The sequence below is a fragment of the Hypanus sabinus genome, chromosome 25 (assembly GCF_030144855.1).
Source record: "Hypanus sabinus isolate sHypSab1 chromosome 25, sHypSab1.hap1, whole genome shotgun sequence".
Classification (NCBI taxonomy): Eukaryota; Metazoa; Chordata; class Chondrichthyes; order Myliobatiformes; family Dasyatidae; genus Hypanus; species Hypanus sabinus.
Genome location: NC_082730.1, coordinates 47688411 through 47711167, shown reverse-complemented (window position 1 = coordinate 47711167; position 22757 = coordinate 47688411). Strand labels below are relative to the sequence as shown.

The 22757-nt window shown below is 41.8% G+C and overlaps 1 protein-coding gene across 5 annotated transcripts in view; it reads right to left on the bottom strand.

Annotated features, from left to right (window-relative positions):
• pacsin1b (protein kinase C and casein kinase substrate in neurons 1b) overlaps positions 1-22757 on the bottom strand; it is a 433272-nt gene that overhangs the window by 212601 nt on the left and 197914 nt on the right. The window contains exon 1 of one of the 5 annotated variants that reach the window (XM_059950551.1): positions 2601-2621. The exons of the other annotated variants lie outside the window; for them this stretch is intronic. The gene's annotated coding sequence lies outside the window, so the exon portion shown is untranslated. Of the gene's footprint in view, positions 1-2600; positions 2622-22757 lie in introns of those variants that run through there. 5 annotated transcript variants of the gene reach the window in all.

Genomic DNA, 22757 nt, shown 5'->3' with positions numbered 1-22757 from the left:
TTCTTCGACTCTGATTAGTAAGGGCGTCAGAGGTTATGGGGAGAAGGTAGGAGAGTGGGATTGAGAGGAATCACAATGAGAGCAGACTTGATGGGCCAAATGGCCTAATTCTGCCCTATAATAGGAAAAAATTGTAACAAATAAAATTCCAGATATTTGTAAAAATACTACTTTAATCCCAACTTTTGTCCCTATAATTATATCTTAGATTGAATACATCTTTTTAATGTACACCTTAAATCTTTTCAGAGAGCCATTTAGTAGTAATTAAAACTACTCATCAGATCTGATGATTTTTCAACCAAAGTCATTGCTTTGTTACCACCACAAACTTAATATTTCAGCCTGATAAATTCCAGCTTCTTTCCTCTTAGGCATGGCATGCATTGGCCAGGTACTAATGCTCTGAATATGAAACTGAATCTCAGACTTGCCAATCACTGCTAACACTGTCAATCAAGTTTGGTATGGAAGATTCGGGACATGACAAGGAATCCTTGTATAGATGTTATGATCTAATCCATGACCAGCAAGAATTGCTTTTAAGCTGGCTGACTCATTACAAGTGCCAATCACAAGTGCATTGATAGGCCTTCTTATAGACATCTGCACAAAATGTTCAGCCAATCCACCTAAATTCCATCATATACTGATAGTGAGAAATTGGAGTGCAGGTGGCAACTTCACCCAGGTCCGGCTCACTGATAACTGGACTAATTTTCCGAACTGACCACCAATCTACTTCAAGTGAATGCCAGGCATAGGTCAGCCTCGTTTTCAGGCTCAACCATTACAAAAAGAGGCTTCCATTGGCTGGGGTCTACCATTGATGCTGCAGCCTAACTGTCCATGTTCAGTCGACAGGCAAGCCAGGGCAGTGTGGTATGGAGAGTAAGCTGTTGCTCGGGAAACTGGCTCCCTCCTCCAGGCAGCTGACAGCACCGGCGATGTCACAGGAGTTACCAGTCCGTGTTGAATTCGCAGGACTGCCTTACGACCTCCATTTCCAGATTTTTCCCTCAGACTTCATTCCTGAAGCCGCCCCCATGAGTGGGTATAGCTGCAAGGCAGTGGAAGTTTAAGCTCAGAGTTTTCCTTCTCCAACCACAGCTGCCCAAAGTGACTGGCTTTAAGAGGTCAATAACTCATCATTTGTCCCTTCCACTATCAGTAGAAACTGTTCTACCAGGATTAGTAGCTAAGCCACATGTGAAGGCCAGGAGCCGGACTTGGTTGTCGGAGGCCATTTGAGACACACACCATCGGGAGCATTTAATAGGTTGTGGGAGCTGCCACACTGCCACACTCGCCCCCCTCTAGCCTGGCTACCTGAAGGAACCACCATTACACAAACAGAAATCTAAAAAAGATTAACTGATACAATGGCAACTTTGCTGGCTGGGTAAACTTGAGTGATCCTGGACCACATACTCTCTTTCAACATTAAATGTTATAGACAAAGAGGCAAGTCAGCTCTCAGAATATCATCACCTGTGATGTTATAAACACAAATTAGCAAATACATCCAGGTCCTCCTATTTTTAGCCCAATCTATTGTGGAAGTTCATCATTGCAGTGTGGATACAGCCAGCTTACTGCAAGAAATTTGATCTAATGCTGAACAACATCCGTAAGATTACCACAGGCCACCTTAAACCAAGCAGCAAACATTCATCTATCACTAGAACAACTAGAGAGCCACTGAATGCCAAGCAGAATGATGCAGCTAGAACATACAGCTGAACATCACAGAAGCTGACCACCCACCACACCACACAGGAGTTTCCTTGTGATGATGGAGCTAGTCAGCACCACACTTGTGATCGGCCAGGAAGAGATATAGCAAGCAATGCTTGGAGCTGAGGCCAACAAGGGGAAATCAGTGTGACCAACTAAGACGAACTTGGAAGTCTACAAAATTGAATCACACTAAGACGATACATCAAAAGCCAAGGAGGAAAAATGATGATACCTCTCTGAGCCAGAAGCACCCGGTGCTGAGAAATTGGCTTAGTGTGGCACGAGATCTCACGCATCTTCATTTACTAAGCTAGTTTCAGGAAATAAATTAAATCAATGGATGGGTCTTAAACCAGTAATTCAAATTAGTAATTTAAAGAATATTAACATATTTAAATGGATAAGCCCAAGCTTTATGCACTGCACTTGTGAAAAAACACCATATGCTATCTGAATATATCCTGAACTTTCCTTGTCTTTGCAGTCGTGCAATGTAATCACTGCTCTAATAAATTTGAAGCTGCTATATGCAGTAATGTGAAAACAACAATTAAATCTGTTTTGAAGTGTTCATTAACAGACAAGTTTTTTTTTAACTTTCTTTTAAAACTATGTGTGAGATCTTTTACTTCTATCTGAGAAAGCAAAGAGAGGAGAGTTAGGGATGGAAAGGATGGTGTTGGTTTAACCTCTTATCCAAAGAGCATGATGGTGCAGCACTTCCTCAACACTGCATTGCAGTGACTGTGCTCAGCTCTCAGAGATGGGACTTCTCTCTCAGCCAGAAGGTTGCTTATTTAAGAATGTTACCAAATATGTCTACTTAAAGACTGAGTAAACCTGCAACATTATCGCATTACCTGCTGAATTGAATTTCAGAAAGGCAGCATCCATTATTAAGGACCTCCAGCACCCAGGGCATGCTCTTTTCTCACTGATACCTTCAGGTAGGAGGTACAGAAGCCTGAAGGCACACACTCAGCGATTCAGGAACAGTTTCTTCCCCCCTGCCATCCGATTCTTAAATGGACATCAAACTCATGAACAGTACCTCACTTTTTAAAATATATATTATTTGTTTTTGCATGATTTTTAATCTATTCAATATACATATACTGTAATTGAGTTACTTAATTTTTTCTTCTATATTATGTATTGCATTGAACTGCAGCTGGTAAGTTAACAAATTTCACGACACATGCTAGTAATAATAAACCTGATTCTGATTAGCAATGTTCTGGCAGAGGCAAGCAAGGCAAATCAGACAGCAACTTTCAGGACCTGTTCAATTTACTTAACATTTCTTTGAAATAAAGTGTGCTACTGTGACTTTAGTAAAGCCAGCTTGGCAAAGTAAATAAAGGAGGCAAGGCTTTGCAGAGAGAGGTAGGAAATGAGCCAGCAACCATCACCAGTGTTTTTAAGAACCATTTAAAGACAGGGAATTATAACAAGCAGAAGAATTTAGGGAAATTCCTACATAAGAGAAGGTTCTACCAATGTGATGAATCAGGAGGAGGCAAATAAAAGCCGTGGTGAAGGACTGGGTACAACTCAGAGCTACAGAAGGTTGCGGAGGGCAAACAGTTAGAGGAAAAGCTTCTTGAAATGAATACACCAGGAACAGGCTACCTTCCACAAAATTTCATTCCAATTGTTTCCTTTCTTGGTTAACAAATAAGAAACATCCAATCGTATTTCAGAACATGCACAAGCCTACAAGGGCACAATAGTTTAAAGTACAATGTCTTATTCAAGAAAATGGAGGCCTAATGTTGCAGTTAATTCCATGTTAAAATGGATAATGCGACTATCTGAGCTTCGAGTTGCAACTTCCATACCAGGTTTGTTTCAGTTGGGAAGCTGCTTGGGCTTCACATAAATTGCATTTGATTTAGGAGTCTTTGGTATTTTAGACTGAGCTCTAGTGAAGATTTTCTGAACAAACTTGTTGGAAAGATGACTTTTTTTTTTACACTGAAATACCTTAATTTTATTCCCTCTATCAAGAAGGCAAAATGAATGTTGGCCTTCACTGCTAGAGGGATTGAATTTAAGAACAGGGAAGTTACATTGCAATGGTGAGGCTACAACTGGAGTACTGCACCCAGTAAAGAAAGATACACTGGCTTCGGAAATGGTGCAGAGAAGGTTTACCAGGTTAATTCCAGAGATGCAGGGTTTAGTCTATGAGGCGAGATTGAATCACCTGGTACTATACTCACTGGAATTCAGAAGAGTGAGAGGGGATCTTACAGAAACATAACATTATGATGGGATAAGTAAGTCAGAGGTAGGAAAGTTGTTTCCACTGGTAGGTGAAACTAGCCTTAATGTGGGGGGGGGGGGGGGTTAGATTTAGAACAGAGATGAGGATGAACCATTTCTCCCAGTGAGTGGTGAATCTGTGGAATTCTCTGCCAGGGAAGCAGTAAAAGCTACGTCATCACATATATTTAAGACACAGTCAGATTTTTGCATAGCAGGGGAATTAAAGGTTGGTGGGGGGGGGGGGTCAGGGGAAGAGAAAGGCAGGTAAGTGAAGCTGAGCCCACAGCCAGATCAATGAATGGCAGAGTGAGCTCAAAAGAATAACTGATTCCTGCAACTGGCAATATTGCTAAGCAGTTTTTATCCACCATTTAAAGTTGGAGTTTAAAAAGAGTACAGGAAGTGGCAGCCAGGGCAAGTATAAGTTACTAGTCCATTGAAGACTAACCCAGGGAAATACAAATCCCTTCAAATCAAACACAAAGCACTCTGATAGCTCCAGTATGTTCAATTTATTCTAATAGCTGAATTAATGATATAAATAGAAGCACTCAGATGAACAGGCAAGGCACTCAAACTCAGATGCTGTGACAGGGAACTTTGGGATATTTTCCAGCCAAAGATAAAGGAAGTGTTGCCCACTGGAAGAGCAAAGCTTCAAGGTTTGGAGTTCAAATCACAGATAATATCACTGCAACCCATTTGTAGAAATGAGTTTCACAGATTTCAGGTGGTGGTCTCGATATACAGCACTGTGCGATGGTCTCAGGCACGTGGGGTTCCCAAGACTTCTGCTCTGTACTCTATTTGTCATGGCGGAGCAGACAGCGAGTACGTAAATCTGTCGGGAGCGTAGGATATTGGGAATGGGGAGAGTGGAGTTTCACGGGAGGGGTAAGAGATAGGTGCCAGTGGTGGTGCTGGTACTGGTGTAGACACATTTAGTCCTGATACCTGCAGAAAGGTAACTTCATTCCAAAAAACTGGTTTATTGATCAGTACAGAATGTCTGCCTGGTTCTCCCCACTCCCTCCCATCTCCTTTCCCCTTTTGCTAATCATGATTCCCCTCTCCCTGCCCCCGCCCACTCTCTGTCCACAATAGAGACCATATTGGAATCAGGTTTGCCACTTGCATACATCATGAAGTTTGTTTCTTTTTGCAGCAGGATGGTGGAATACACAGAAGCAGTACAGTACTGTGCACCCCAACTATATATGTACAAAAGACTTTCGCACAGTGCTGTAGCTCAAGAGAGACCCCTAGCCTCCCAGACGGCTATATCTATGCCAGGTGCGTAGAGCTGCAGCTCCATGACCTCCGTCTAGTCGGGGAAAGTGAGGAGGAGACAGAGAGGAGTTCTAGGCAAGTAGTCACGCTGGAGCCTTGGGAGGCAGATAAGTGAGCAACGGTCAGATACCAGAGAGTACCCCAATGGCTGTCCCCCTAACAATAAGTACTCCTGTTTGAGTACTGTTGGGGGAGACAGCCTACTTGAGGGAAGCAACAGTGCCAGAGTCTCTGGCACAGAGTCTGGCCCTGTGGCTCAGAAGGGTAGGGAAAGGAAGAGGATGGCAGCAGAGATTGGGGACTCTATGGTTAGGGGTCAGGCAGGCGATTCTGTGGATGCAGGAAAGAAACACGGATGGTAGTTTGCTTCCCAGGTGCCAGGGTCTAGGATGTTTCTGATCGCGTCCACGATATCCTGAAGTGGGAGGGAGAACAGCCAGAGGTCATGGTACATATTGGTACCAATGACATAGGCAGGAAAAGGGAAGAGGTCCTGAAAACAGACTATATGGAGTTAGTAAGGAAGTTGAGAAGCAGGACTGCAAAGGTAGCAATCTCGGGATTACTGCCTGTGCCACGCAACAGTGAGTATAGGAATAGGATGAGGTGGAGGATAAATGCATGGCTGAGGGATTGGTGCAGGGGGCAGGGATACAAAACCTGTACAAACTGTTCAGGTTGCACTTGAATCTGAGGGGGACCAATATCCTGTTGGGAAGGTTTGCTAAGGCTATTGTACCGGGGAGAGTTTAAACTAGGATTGCTGGGGGGTGGTAAACTGAAGAGATGAAGGCAGAAGCAATTGGCTCACAAATAGAGAAAGTTTGGAGACAGTGTGAGAGGGAGGATAGGCTGGTGAGAGAAGTGATACGCTCAGATCGATGGTTTAAGATGTGTCTATTTTAATGCAAGGAGTATTATGAACAAAGCAGATGAGCTTAGACTGTGGATCGGTACTTGGAGCTATGACGTTGTGGCCATTACAGGGACTTGGTTGGCTCAGGGGCAGGAATGACTACTTAGAGTGCCAGGCATTAGATGTTTCAGATAGGACAGGGAGGGAGGCAGAAGAGGTGGGGGCATGGCACTACTGATCAGAGATAGTGTTACAGCTGCAGAAAAGGAGAAAGACATGGAGAGATTGTCTACAGAATCTCTGTGGGTGGAAGTTAAGAATAGGAAGGGGTCAATAACTCTACTGGGTGTTCTTTTATAGACCACCCAAAAGTAACAGGGATATCAAGGAGCAGATAGGGAGACAGATTCTGGAAAGATACAATTATAACAGGGTTGTCGTGGTGGGAGATTTTAATTTCCTTGATACTGATTGGCATCTCCCTATAGTGAGGGGTTTAGATGGTGTGGAGTTTGTTAGGTGTGTTCAGGAAGGTTTCTTGACAGAATATGTAGATAAGCCTACAAGAGGAGAGGCTGTATTTGATCTGGTTTTGTGAAATGAACCTGGTCAGCTGTCAGATCTCTCAGTGGGAGAGCATTTTGGAGATGGTGATCACAACTCTGTCTCCTTTACCATAGCATTGGAGAGGGATTGGAACCGACAAGTTAGGAAAGTGTTTAATTGGTGTAAGGAGAAATATGAAGCTATCAGGTAGGAACTCAGAAGCATAAATTGGGAACAGATGTATGTATATTCCAAGTAGACAGGGAAAGGATGGCAGGGTACAGGAACCATGGTGTACAAAGGTTGTTGTCAAGAATAAAAGAAAAGCTTACAAAAGGTTCAAAAAACTAGGTAATGATAGAGATCTAGAAAATTATAAAGCTAGCAGGAAGGAGTTTAAAAATGAAATTAGGAGAGCCAGAAGGGGCCAGAAGCCAGAAGGCCTGAATGGGCAGGATTAAGGAAAACCTCAAGGCATTCTACAAGTATGTGAACAGCAAGAGGACAAGACGTGAAAGAATGGGACCTATCAATTGCGACAGTGGGAAAGTATGTACGGAACCTGAGGAGACAGCAGAGGTACTTAACAGACAGACAGACATACTTTATTGATCCCGGAAAACTGGGTTTCGTTACAGCCGCACCAACCAAGAATAGTCAAGAAATATAGCAATATAAAACCATAAATAATTAAATAATAATGTTAATCATGCCAAGTGGAAATAAGTCCAGGACCAGCCTACTGGCTCAGAGTGTCTGACACTCCGAGGGAGGAGTTGTAAAGTTTGATGGCCACAGGCAGGAATGATTTCCTATGACGCTCAGTGTTGCATCTCGGCGGAATGAGTCTCTGGCTGAATGTACTCCTGTGCCTAACCAGTACATTATGCAGTGGATGGGAGACATTGTCCAAGATGGCATGCAACTTGGACAGCATCCTCTTTTCAGACACCACTGTCAGAGAGTCCAGTTTCACCCCCACAACATCACTGGCCTTATGAATGATTCTGTTGGTGTCTGCTGCTCCAGCACACAACAGCAAACAACTTTGCTTCAGTATTCACTACAGAAAAGGATCCTGGCAATTGAGGGATGATTTACAGCAGACTGAAAAGTTTGAGCATATAAACATTTCAGCAAGGCATTTCATAAGGTGCCCCATGCAAGGTTTACTGAGAAAGTAAGGAGACGTGGGATCCAAGGGGACCTTCCTTTGTGGATCCTGAATTGGCTTGCCCACAGAAGACAAAGAGTGGTTGTAGATAGGTCATATTCTGCATGGCAGTTGGTGACCAGTGATGTGCCTCAGGGATCTGTTCTGGGACCCCTTCTCTTTGTAATTTTTAAGAATGACCTGGATGAGGAAATGGAGGGATGGGTGAGTAAATTTCCTGATGACACAAAGGTTGAAGGTGTTGTGGATAGTGTGGAGGCTGTCAGAGGTTATAGTGGGACATTAATGGGATGCAAAACTAGGCTGGGAAGTGGCAGATAGAGTTCAAACCAGATAAGTGTGAGGTGGTTCACTTTGGTAGATCAAATACAATGGCAGAATATAGTATTCATGGTAACACTCTTGGCAGTGTGGAGGACCAGAGGGATCTTGGGGTCTGTGTCCATAGGACACTCAAAGCTCCTGTGCAGGTTGACTGTGGATAAGAAGGCATACGGTGCATTGGCCTTCATCAACCATGAGATTGAGTTTAAGAGCTAAGAGGTAATGTTACAGCTGTATAGGACCCTGGTCTAACCCCACTTTAAGTACCGTGCTCAGTTCTGGTCACATCACTACAGGAAAGATGTGGAAACTACAGAAAAGGTGCAGAGGAGATTTACAAGGATGTTGTCAGGATTGGCAAGCATGCCTTACGAGAATAGGTTGAGTGAACTCGCCCTTTTCTCCTTGTAGTGACAGAGGATGAGAGGTGACCTGATGGAGTTGTATAAGATGATGAGAGGCATTGATTGTGTGGATAGTCAGAGGCTTTTTCCCCAGGGCTGAAATGGTTAACACAAGAGGAGATGTCAGGGGTAAGTTTATATACGCAGAGAGTGGTGAGTACGTGGAATGGGCTGCCAGCAACAGTGGGGGTGGAGGTGGATATGATAGGGTCATTTAAGAGACTCCTGGATAGGTACATGGAGCTTAGAAAAACAGAGGGCTATGGGTAACTCTAGGCAATTTCTAAAGTACATACACATTAGGCACAGCATTGTGGGCTGAAGGGCCTGTATTGGGCTGCAGGTTTTCTATGTTTCTAAGAGAAAGTATGCACAAGAGAAATGGATGAGCACCTGAAAAGGTGCTGGAGGGGGCGGGGGGGGGGGGACACAGGGAGACAATTCAGGAGACCCAGGAGCAGTTTTACCTTGATCAGTATTCAGCTTCAAGAATTTCCTCTGGAGAGTGCTGTTCGGATCCAAATGTAACACCATGCACGGTCACCGGGACCAGCAGCAGCTGAACTCTTTGTGCGAGGGTTTTGGTCGAGGCACAATGGTTCACTGACACTAGATGCAAACTTAATCAATTCAGCAGGCACTGGAAGGGTGGTGGGGGGGGGGCAGTAAAATAGCACAAAAATAGGAGAAAAACACCAGAGCAAAAGATTGAATTTTTTTTAGACAAGTCCAGACCAACTTATGACCAACAGGTCATATTTGGAAACAAGGTTAGTGAAATGGAAGCCTGAGATTATGATTGTGAAGCAATAATAAGGGCCTGGCTAAAAGGGCCATCAATAAGTTCTTAATATTTTAGATACAAGAAGTTTAGCAAAAATAGGGAAGAGAAGAAAGGGAGGGGATCGGAAGGATGCATGAACAATTTTCCTGTTCCGGAGAGAGGATGTTCTAGAGCCATGCAGGATAGAATCTGTCTGCTTAGAATTGAGAAGAAGTGCTGTGATTACACAACTGGGATATTCTATAGATTGCCAACCATTGGGAAGGCTACTGGTATGCAAAATTGCAGGGATTTATTAAAGCTGTACAATCATGATAATGGAAGCTTTCAACTATCCAAATATGGACTACAGACTATAGGAATAACATGGGGAAAAGAGAGGCAGGAGCTCATAAACTACACCCAAGTCACCATCATTACCCCCATTACAGTAAAACACTCAAAGCTGGAGACTGATTCCTTCTAGTTGTATCTCAGCACTTATACCCAACAATGAATTCTGAGCACTTCTGAACAAGGTGAAGGTTGAGATATTTAGACAGATAAGAGAAATTCTGCAGATGCTGGAAATCCAAGCACACAAAATGCTGGAGGAACTCAGCAGGCCAGGTAGCACCTGTGGAAAATAAAGAGTACAGTGGACATTTCGGCTGAGACCCTTCAGCAGGACAGTGGAATACATAAAATTAGTACAGTACTGCGCAAAGCTCTCAAGTACCTGAACGATTCCACCACACTTTGTTGAGAACTCCAAAGATTCTCTAGCTCTTATTTTTAAACAGCTACTCCAATTCTAAATGTATTTATTTAGAGATACAGCATAGAACAGGCCCTTCCAGCTCAACACTCTGCACTGGCCAGAAACTCACCAATGTAACTCTAGGACAACTTACAATGACCAATTAACCTACGAACAAAATTCTTCCACATGAAGAAACATTCTTTCCACATTCACAGTCAAGAACTCTTATAACTCAAATCGGTCCTCACTCTTTTGAACTTATGGCTACAAGCTTAAACTTTCCAAACTTTCCTCACAAGACGACCTGTCCACTTCAGCTACCAATCTAGTTTTTCCTCAATGTACTTACATCCTTCCATAAACAACAAAGACCAAAACTATCTACTGTCCTCCAGATGTGGAGGCACCAATGAACTATTTAACCTTTAATTCTGACAATAAACAGTAGCAATATTAACCTACCCAATTAATATCATGCTGCACTTTTGTTATAGCTCCGATAATCTCTTATTGTTCCTGTCAAAACTGAATACATTTGACAAGATTAATAAGAGATGTAAAGTCATTACATATTGCAGGTATCAGATGTTGTTTATCCACTCACAAAGATGATCTAGATCCCATTCCATTTTCGAACTGTACCCCTCAGGTTTGGCTGGCAGGGTTAGTCTAGGGAAGACAGTCTCTGGTCCCGAAATCTGAGGTGCAAAACCTCTTGTTTGTGTGGATGCTGTGTGATCTGTTTCCCCCATAACAAATCTGCACCATGAAATAACAGACAGTACACCATAATTAAACGATTTAGTTATATAATTCGACGGAAGGGTTAGTAAAGAAAGCAAAAAGGGCCCATTTTAATGTTGGAGCTCACGCTCTCCCTGCCATTGATTTCCCCGGGCTTCGTCGACTCCTGGCCCCACTCTAAATCCACTCCGTTCTGCTGTCTACGACCCCTCCATTCTGGCGACTTCTTTTTTCATCTCTTGCCGAATGAAGACCCAGATCACCTCGGTCTCAGGCACAGAACAAGAAGAAACACTCCCTTCATCAGACAGCGCACACTCCAAAGCCCCCGTTATCTCTAGTCATAACCCAAACACTGCTGCTACAGAAAAACCATTACATTAGCAGTGAAACCTTTCCCAGGGCGTTACAATACCTATGAAGACAACTGAACCAAGTCAGTTAAAGTTCACGATGACTCATTCAATCCTATATCAAATCTTAGTTACCAGCTGATCAATGTATGCCTCAGAACAAGAAGCCAATAGCCAGTGAATCAGTGTTTTCAGTTACCTTTCAAAATTGACCAATTCAAACCACTAATTGCAATTGTCGCATTTTTAAAGTAATCGATTAAGTTTCCATGCAATGAAGCACTTGGCATTATCTTCAGTAGTGTATGACTACTTGGGGAATATTAGCAATTCTGATCAGTGTTAGGTGAATTGATTAATCAATAACAATTTAATAGTCTAATGAAAAACATGTTCTTTTCTTTCCGATTACATTAGGGCTCTGTTCACCAAATGGTTTAAGGCACTAAATAAATTTTCGGGTCCAGCAAGCAATGTTCTCATGAAACCATGCAGTAAACTGTTTGAATGCAACTCTGTTTTGTTTCTTCACTTTTCTCTCCTCTTGCCTCTCTTGCCTTAGAAGCTCAGAAATGGATTTTAGCTCTCATTTGAAATCTGAATATAATTTCTGATTTACTTAGATTATTAACACAATGCACAATGCTTAATTCTGGACCTTGTCAAAATGTTGATTTTAAGAATTCATTTATGTTTGTTTATGTTGATATAGGTGTTAAGAATTCAAGAATGATGGTATGCTGTCAAAGTGGAAGTAACAATTACAAATGAATACGAAAAGATCAAACCAGGAGTACAGTAATGCCCCTTGCTCTGCCAACATCATCATGGCTGATCTTTCATCTAAGCAGTCAACCAATTTCCATCAATTCCCTGAATATTAAAATTTTGTCATGCTCCATTTTCACTCCAGAAGCACACCATCTATGGTGGGGGTATCCAGAACTCGCCTCAAAGTTGAGGGGCAACACTTTAGAACAGAGGAAAGGAGGAATTTTGTTTTTGGTAGAGAGTAGTAAAACTGTGGAATGTTCTGCCACAGACTTCAGTGGAGGTCAAGTCGATGCATATATTTAAGGTGGAAATTGATCGTTTCCTGATCGGTCAGGGTATCAAAGGATATGGCGAGAAGGTAGGTATATGGGGTTGAGTGGGATCCAGGATCAACCATGATGAAATGGCAGAGCAGGCTCCATGGGCTGAGTAGTCTAATTCTGCTCGTATGTCTTATGGTTTTATCTAACAGGGAAGTTACCATTTAGTCTCCTGTCCAGGGCATTGGATGCTGCAGTTGGGGGGTAAAAAACAAATACTCAGATGCAGGGACAGTAGCCCACTCTATTTTCACGGAGTTACTCAGCCAAACAGAAGCATTCCCTAAACTGCTTAGCCATTTCACATTGCCTCCATGTCTCTGAATTAGATCTTGCTGTGTTACATAACAACTAGTCAGCCTACTGCTAAACTCTTTTACTAGTGCTGATGGAGCAGTAACTACATAAACAAACACTGGTTGGGATTACAAAACCAATAATTTTATCTCTTTTAGGACGGGCAACTGCTCAAAGAACTCCCTAAATACTAAAACTAAATAGAAGCTTGTGCATAGAAAAAAATCGATGGAGCAAACTCCTTGACTTCTTTTACTTTGTAATATGAGAGTACCAATGAATAGTTCACAGGCACCCCATTCTTACCATTTTCCATTCTCATTTGAGAACAGATTAGAAGGCAACCAACATAACCCTAGTATACAAGACAGCTTTCCCAACAAAAAGAGAGAATAGAGGGTGTGCAGTGAAGACTTTCTGGTCTGATTTCTTGGACGGTGAGATTGTTGTATCAGGCCTACACTGAGATGAGGAAAGGTGATTGCATTGAAATGGTAGGTTGATAGGGTAAGCGTTGAGTTGATGTTTCAGTGGCTTTATAACCGTAACAGAAAGATGAACATTGAAAGGACTTGGCTGCTCAAGCAGAATCTGTGCAGGCAAAAGATGGAAGTTGCATCAGGACTCCAAATCAAGACTGAGAGGGTAAAGGGAAGATTGTCAATAGAGAACAATAGGAAGAGTGATGGTTCTGGAAGGGGAGAGGTGGGGTCAGTGAGATAGTCTGGTAGATGAGAGCTGGAACCAGATGAGGAGGGGATGATGGGCAGGTGGAACCAGGTAAGGGGGGGGGGTTTAAAGAGAGGAGGGGTGACAGGTGAAGGAAAAGAAATGGTAAATACTCCATGATTGGTGAATGTGGAAGGAGAACACCACAGATGAGGGTTACTTGAAATTAGAACATTCAATGTTCATTCCACTGGATTGAAAGCTACCTAAACAAAAGATGAAATGCTGTTCTTCACCTTTCATTTGTCCTCTGTATAAGCAATGAAGACCTAGGACAGACAGATCAATGTGGGATTGCGAAGGAGAGTTAAACAACATGTAACTGGAAGCTCAAGATGGCCTTTAGAGTTACATTGCAAATACTCCACAAACCAATCACCTAGTCTACCCTCAGTTTCACAGATGTGGAGGAGAGTGAATGCAAGAGATCAGGTTGGAAAAGATGCAGATGAACCAATGCATCTCTTGGCTTTTATAACAAGGGTCAGTCTCAAGCTATAGGGAAGAAAAGAAACCTCTTCATTTCCAGAGAGCAGTGATTCAGAGCTTTCTACCCAAGAGACAGTGAAGGCTCAGTTAGTAATGAGATTGATGACAAAAATTAATAAACTTGTCATGATCTTATTGAATGGTGCACAGACACAACTAGCAAAATGACCAACTCTTACTGCCCTTTCTCAAAATTTTCTTTAAAATCTGTGAGGTATATTGAAAATCAGGTATCCAAAACGTCAGGTGTAACTTAATTTGAGCCACACTCAATAAGAAGCAGTCTAATTCAGACAGAGACTTGCTGGCTAATATCACAAAATAGTTAATGTGGATCAGCATCAAAACTACTTTTCTCACAGCTTTGCAGTATTCCGACTATTTTGGTCTTTTCTGCTTTTGTTGAATTAGTTACCCATGGGATAATTCAATGGCTTAGTATGTTTAGGAGTAGCTTACCTATGGTATACGCTCATAACGGAAGAGTGGATATATGATGGCACGCATTTCCTACCAAGGGGGCAGGAATAACTTCACGTGGGTGGTTGATCGATCAAGTTTCATTTTCATTTTTAATTTTTTTTATTAATTATTATTGAAGATTAACAAAAAAAGATACATTAAGTCAATATGTCATTATGCGCAATAAATAAATTAGCAAATAACTGATTAACAAAGCTAAGCAATATATCAATAATAATAAGAAAATAGTGTTAAGGATTTTTTTTGAAAGAAAAAAGAGGTAAAAAAAAGAACCCCTACTAACTGAAACAAAAAACCCCTACTGACTGGAAAAAAAACAAAAACAAAAAAACCCACTGGGAGCACAACCCCGGAGCTACACATCATACAAGCTTCCAAAAAGAAACACATCAATCCGCCAGATCAAATCCACTTAAAGAAAAATTGGAAGGAAACCATAATAATTAACTCAAATCAGATGATAGTAGTGGGCAAATGAACCCCACCTTTTCTCAAAATCGAATTGAGGATCAAAACTTCGACTTCTGATTTTTTCCCAACTACATCACCTGATCGATCAAGTTGCTTGGAATTCAGGATGGAAAGTAAATTGGATTAGAAATTGGCTTCATGGGAAAAGCAAGAGAGTGAGAATAGATGGTGGCCTCTCTAACTAGAGGCCCGTGACCAGTGGTGTGCTGCAGGGATCAGTGCTGGGTCCACTGTTGTCAACCAAATCAACCATCTTGATGATAATGTGGTAAACTTCATCAGCATACTTGTGGATGACACCAAGATCGGGGGCATGGTGGACAGTAATGATAGCTATCAAAACTTGCAGTGGGATGCGTAACAGCTGAAAAATGGCAGAAGGAATTCAATGCAGACAAATGTGAGGTGTTGCACTTTGGGAGGACTGTCCGAGGTAGGGCTTAAACAGTGAGTGGTAGGGCACTGAGGAGTGTGCTAGGACAGAGGAATCTGGGAAAGTAGCATCCTTGAAAATGGTGTCACAGGTAGATAGGATCATAAAGAAAGCTTCTGGTATATTGGCCTTCATAAATTAAACTACTGAGTATAGGAATTGGGATGTTATGTTGAAGTTGTATAAAACATTAGTGAGGCCTAATTTGGAGCATTTCTTCTCACCTACCTAATGGAAGGATATCAATAAGAGCTTGGACCAGCAGCCAATTGAGACATCAGGTCCACTGCCCAAGTAAAGTGAGTTGCTACAACGAAGAAGAGCTTTCAACAACAATCAATTGGTGTTTGGGATTGAATAGCAAGAGCAAATTAAAGGAAGGCAGGGGCAAGTGCAACGGCCATCATCTGAGTAGACAGAGACAGAGTGGTTATTGTCAAGCTTCAGTCAGAGAAAGCAAAAGAAAGAAAAGTTCAAAGTCAAGCTTTTTCCTCCCCTTCTTTATATCTGCTTAATTCAGACAGTACAGATGCCAGACAGGATAGCGGAATGCGCCTCTTGTGGGATGTGGAAAGGCAGGAAGATCTCCAGTGTCCCTGAAGACCACAACTGCAAGAGATGCATTCAGCTGCAGCTTCTAACTATTCACATTAAGGAGTTGGAGCTGGAACTGGATGAACTCCGGATCATTCAGAGACGAAGGGGGTCATGGGTAGGACATACAGAGGCAGAGTTTCACCCAAGGTGCAGTACACAGGAAACTGGGTGACAGTCAGGAAGGGGTTAGGAAACCAGCACAGAGTACCCTGTGGCCATCACCCTTAACAACAGGTTAAGGATGAGCATAAGATCCCCAGATGGCACATTGCCACCCAGGTGCCAGCATCCAGGATCTCTTGGATTGAGTTCCAGCACAAGTGGGAGGGTGAATTGCTTGAAGTTGTGGTCCATGTAGGTACCAATAACATGGGTAGGACAAGTGACAAGGTTCAGGGAGTTAGTTGCCAAGTTAAAGGCCAGGATCTGCAGGGTTGTGATCTCAGGATTGCTACCCATGCCACATGCTAGTGAGGCCAGAACTAGGTAGATTATACAGTTTAATATGTGGCTAAGGAGTTGGTGTAGGAAGGACGGCTTAAGAATTTTCGGATCATAGGGCTCTCGTCCAGGGCAGGTGGGACCTGTACAAATGGGATAGTGTGTATCTGAACTAGAGGGGGATTAATATTAATCTTCATCGCAAGGGACTTTAAGAGAAAATAGGATTAATATCCCAGCAGGAAGGTTGTTAATGCTGCATGGTGAGGTTTAAGCTAGAGTTGCAGGGTGATGGAAACAAGAGTGCCAGAACAGCTTGCGAAGAGGTTGTGGAGGCAGATGTTGGTAAGACCTCAGACAAAGTTTGGAATCAAAAGATTGATATATTTCAATGCAAGGACTATCGTAGGAAAGGCTAATGATAGTGCTGATGATGAGGTAGCTGGTTTGCAAATAGAGTCAAGAATATCTGCTATGTCCTTTATGTAATTCATCACCCCACTATTATTCCTAATACAGTCGGCCCTCCTTATCTGTGAATTCCACATGCGCGAATTCAAATGAATGCAAATCGCAAAAACCCGGAAGTGCTCTTCCAGCACTTGCTGTTCGAGAATGTAGACTTCATTTTCTTGTCATTATTCCCTAAACAATGCAGTATAACAACTATTTTACATAGCATTTTTTATTAGGTATTATAAGTAATCTAGAGATGATTTAAAGTATACGGGAGGATGTGCGTGGGTTATCATGGATTGGGATTGAAAAAAATCTGAAGTTCTCTTACTCAGTAAGTCAGAACAGGATTATAGACAATAGACAATAGGTGCAGAAGTAGACCATTCGGCCCTTCGAGCCTGCACCGCCATTTTGAGATCATGGCTGATCATCTACTATCAATACCCGGTTCCTGCCTTGTCCCCATATCCCTCGATTCCCCTATCCATAAGATACCTATCTAGCTCCTTCTTGAAAGCATCCAGAGAATTGGCCTCCACTGTCTTCCGAGGCAGTACATTCCAGACCCCCACAACTCTCTGGAAGAAGAAGTTTTTCCTTAACTCTGTCCTAAATGACCTACCCCTTATTCTCAAACCATGCCCTCTGGTACTGGACTCTCCCAGCATCTGGAACATATTTCCTGACTCTATCCTGTCCAATCCCTTAATAATCTTATATGTTTCAATCAGATCCCCTCTCAATCTCCTTAATTCCAGCATGTACAAGTCCAGTCTCTCTAACCTCTCTGCGTAAGACAGTCCAGACATCCCAGGAATTAACCTCGTGAATCTACGCTACACTTCCTCTATAGCCAGGATGTCCTTCCTTAACCCTGGAGACCAAAACTGTACACAATAGTCCAGGTGTGGTCTCACCAGGGCCCTGTACAAATGCAAGAGGATTTCCTTGCTTTTGTACTCAATTCCCCTTGTAATAAAAGCCAACAATCCATTAGCCTTCTTCACTGCCTGCTGCACTTGTTCATTCACCTTCAGTGACTGATGAACAAGGACTCCTAGATCTCTTTGTATTTCTCCCTTACCTAACTTTACACCATTCAGATAATAATCTGCCTTCCTGTTCTTACTCCCAAAGTGGATAACCTCACACTTATTCATATTAAACATCATCTGCCAAGTATCTGCCCACTCACCCAGCCTATCCAAGTCACCCTGAATTCTCCCAACATCCTCATCACATGTCACACTGCCACCCAGCTTAGTATCATCAGCAAATTTGCTGATATTATTCTCAATGCCTTCATCTAAATCGTTGACGTAAATCGTAAAGAGCTGTGGTCCCAATACAGAGCCCTGTGGTACCCCACTAGTCACCTCCAGCCAGTCTGAGAAACACCCATTCACCGCTACCCTTTGCTTTCTATCTGCCAACCAGTTTTCTATCCATGTCAATGTCTTCCCCCCGATGCCATGAGCTTTGATTTTACCCACCAATCTCCTATGTGGGACCTTATCTGGTTCTATTTAGCATCAGTTAAACATTTGTCTTAGAATATAGTATATATTTTACCTTTCTATGCATATAAAATGCTTAAGAACGTATGTTTCAGCGCTGAGCTTGGGAACTTCTTCCCGAGTTCGATCCAGTGACAGGCCGCTCTCGAGTGCACTCTCCACTGTGCCGGGTTGATGTGGAGGATCAAAACCCCAAAACCCTAAAACCCAATAATTAAACCACTGCGTTGCTTAGTAATAGTTGTAGCTTTCATCGGGGCAGTTCCTTTCTCACTTTACCCATCAAAATTATTCTGATCATTGAGCGACTGTAGCCTAACGCTTTTCCAATGACCGATGGCATTTCACCTTTTTCCGATCGCTTTATTATTTCCACTTTGTTTTCAATTGTGATCGTGATTATTTTTGTGAACAGAAACACTGCGGATTCAGATCTCTACCGCTGGGTCCTAAAGTCCACCGCACTGAGACAGGTTAAATAAGGTCTGGGGTTCCGCTGGGTCCTAGGATCCACCACATTGAAACAGGTTGAATAAGGGACTTGAGTATCCGTGAATTTTGGTATCCACGAAGGGTCCCGGAACAAATCCATTGACGATAAGGAGGGCCGACTGTACACTTAAATTCCTCCTTGACTTCTTCTATACTAAAGTATTGAAAAAAATCTCTTGGGGTCAATCTTAACATTATCAGCAATACCCTTCTCAACCTGCCTTTTGGCAATCTGAATTTCCATTTTGCCTATAGTTCTCATATTTCCATATGCCCTATGGTTAATGTCATTACTATTCTTCCGTATTCCTTATATAGCTGTCTTTTCTTCAGTAATTTTTATGTATATCTTTATTTATCCATGTAGTTGATAGTGTTTTTTATTGCTTCTCCTGAACTTGGGTATGAACATCTCCTGCATTGTGTACTACCTCTTTGAATTGACTCCATTGTTCCTCAACTGACTCAACATCAAACAGTTCTGTCCAGTTTACCTTCTGAAGTCTTAGCCACGTCTGCACAAACTTTACCCTTCTGTAATTCAATTTAGTCGCTTTGGTTTTTACTGATATATTCTCCCAACAAACTTTGGAACTAACAATCGCTTGTTCCTGAGGGTCAACAACTTCCATACTTAAAATTCTATCCTGATTGTTACAGAATATCAAATCTAGACAGGCCTCCCATCATGTTGGGTCAAAAACAATCATTCAATAACTCAAAGAATTCACATTCCTGTAAATCCATTAGCCATTGGTTCTCCCACTCAATATTTGGAAAATTATAGTCTCCCATAGCCTTCGGAACTTGTTTTTTAAATATTCTGAGAGTTGTTTACTAAAATCACTATCAGCATTAGGGAGTCTATAACATACACCCAATGTTATTTCCTTTATCCTTACAGCATTCAATTCTCACCCAGATATCTTCACAAAGTCTCGAATCATCCCCCATCACAGGCAGCCTCATGTTTAAATTCTCCTTAATGTATTTGGCTACTCCTCCACCTTTATCAGATTATTTAAGCAATGAAGAGGACAATTTCTTTGGTGACTGCTTTTTTCAAAAAATGGATGCTTAGACCTCAGTTCAAGCTTTGATCATTGAACTGAAAGTTGAGGAGGTGCCAGAAGTTTCAATGGTCCCAAGAGTTAATATTCTAATGATGTTCTTTGGAGATAACAGCACATGCTTGACATCCAAAGCCACACAAATGTTAGAAATACAACCCCTGAAGGATTTTGCTGAAAGTGATAGATTTATAATGGTCACAATGCATTAGTTCAAATTAACACCTGGCTGCATTTCTGTGAGCAAAGGTACTACAGAATTTATTACTGATATATAAGGATGCTACTGATTTTGTTAAAGTGTAGTATCTGTCATATATTATTCATCCAACAGCAGTAGTATATTAACTGGCAAGAAATGTAGCCTGTTACAGTAGTTACTGAGCCTGAAAAAGTAAAAAGAAACCAATGCCATGCATTTTTTTTTGTAATTCAAACGGTGATAACCACTACGGGTAACAACTGAGAACAGCCATTAAATGAATCCAATTTAAAAGCAATAAAAATAACTTGTAAATAATTAATAAAACTCTTTCATCAAGCAAAACGTTTTGCTTGCACAGTTACCCACCTAACATTTCTCCCTCAGCACCAAGGTTCAAAAACACATGCTGCTTAAGAAGCACAGGGCGAGAATGGGCAGTTGGTGGATGATTGCTAGAATCGTAGCCTTGCTAATTAAGGAAAATATTTCACTAATGAGCAGTGTTATCATAGCTACAAGGGGATAGCAGGGACTTTATGACTAGAATGAAGAAACAAAGGTGAATTCAGAATTATTGGGAATTGTGTATACATCACTTGGTTTCAGCTCTGAAGTAACATAATTAATGATAGAATAATCAAGAATTGGGCAATAACAGAGTTGTTTTAATGGTGAATTTTAATTTTACACAGTCTGCCGATGAGTTCCCATCAGAAAGATAATCAATTTCAAGTGTTTTGAACAGTTTCTGCCACTGCATTCTGCAGACCATTAATTGGAAGCATGATGCACCATCAATAACTCACTCTGAGACGTAAAGGCAAGATATCAGCTTTTATTGACTGGAAGAAGGAACAAGCAGTGAGTGACCACCATACTACATCCTGGAGACTGAGAGGCCGGGCTCAGGCCTCGATCGCCTTTATACAGGGGTCTGTGGGAGGAGTCACAGCAGCAGTCAACAGGGGGCGTGTCCAGACAGGTATATGTAGTTCACCACAAAGCAGCCCACATTAAACTTGATAATCAGCTTAGTTAGCAGTGCACAAACACCTTTCTCATGGTGATATTATGATACCACTCAAGGTAATAGTTGAAAGGAAAAACTGGAAAGAGGGCTTAGCAGATTCCAGGTAAGGCTGATTTTCAGGGCGCTGGAACTGTCAGTGCAACTTAGATGCTTCTGTTTAGCAGAAAGTAACAGAAGGTATTTAAAGTATCTGAATTGAATACAGAACAGTTTGTGTTTCAGGTGCATGAATTCAGCTTGCCACAAAAAGCAACCTAACAACTGCAGAAATTTAGAAAACATGCAAAATGGGAGCAGAGATCCCAGTGACAAAACGGAGATACTGAAAGGGAGCAGGCAAGGAACTTCGCAAGAAAATGCACAGAAATATTTTGGAAAGAGTTTGTTCAGGGAAGCGTTCAGAAGAAACAGGGGAATAATTCAAATTAGTAATTAGTAAATGAGCAATGAGGAAGTGGATGGCAAATTAGACAACCTCTAGAAAACAATATTGAAACGGAGATGGAGTACAATAAAACCACTGCTGGTAAAAACGTATTCAATAATGGCACCCAAGGGTGAAAAATGCAAAGGACTCAATCATTAGATTTCAAGGTTTTAAAGAAGTCCATAATATTGCAGATGCAACCACTATATTTCCCACTCCCATGGACTGGAAAGATGGGAGGGGGAGAAAGACCAAGGAATTATAGACTTGTTAATCGATTAGCTGCTGCCTAATTATTAGTGGTGTCTCTAATTTAAACAGAACTACTGAATGCAACATTGACAGTGACCTTCATATATTTGCAAAAGACATGATGAGTTGACAAACAAAATGAAATTGAACCTGATTTGATGACAATAAATTCAAAAAGGTATACTGATGCCAGTCAGTTTGGCTTCAAGAAGGCAAACTTATTCTTAAAGAAATGAAACTCATTCCTAGGAGTCAACACTTGCCGGACTCATACGCATTGATCCATGGTCGCCTCTGTCCCCTTAGTCTCAACACCTGCACCACCAATAAAATCATTAACAGCATCATCATCATCACCATCCACTCTTGCATCCCCATGTGGTCCCTGCATTTTGCATGCTCTGCATTTGCATGGTACACAAAGTGAAGGCCTGTACCTCGGATATGGCCTCATATTTTTATCCTGAATCTTTGGGCAAAATTGTGGTTTGTGACATTTATTGCAGTATAGGATATGGTGGGAGGGCTCAGACAGAGACAGAATTGAAAGGTTTTGGATGCTGATGATCTATGGGAGAAGAGAGAAGCAGGCTGGCATATAAAGGTAGGAGTACACAGGTAGATGGTAAATCAAAAGGTTGTTATACAATAACGAGCATGTTGAAATTCCCCGAGGTAACCAAAGAAAATATTCAGAACAAGTAAATAAACCAAAATAAATCAGTGAAAGCTAGCCTTTATATAAATGATGATAAAAATATTACAACACAGCCATACAAAGCCCCCACGTCTGGTAGCTTCTGGAGTATTCCAAGTACATTTATTATCAAAGTATACAGTATACAACCCCGTGACTCACTCTCCCCCAGGCAGCTATGGAACTAAGAAACACCATGGAACCTGGACAAAGAAAACATTAAAAGGCACAACAAAAGAACAAACCGCGCAAACAGCAGAAAGCAAGGAAATGACACAGAATATTAAACATCAATGGGCAGAGTCTTCGAAACGGGGAGGGAGTGTTCAGTTCAGTTCCATTGTTT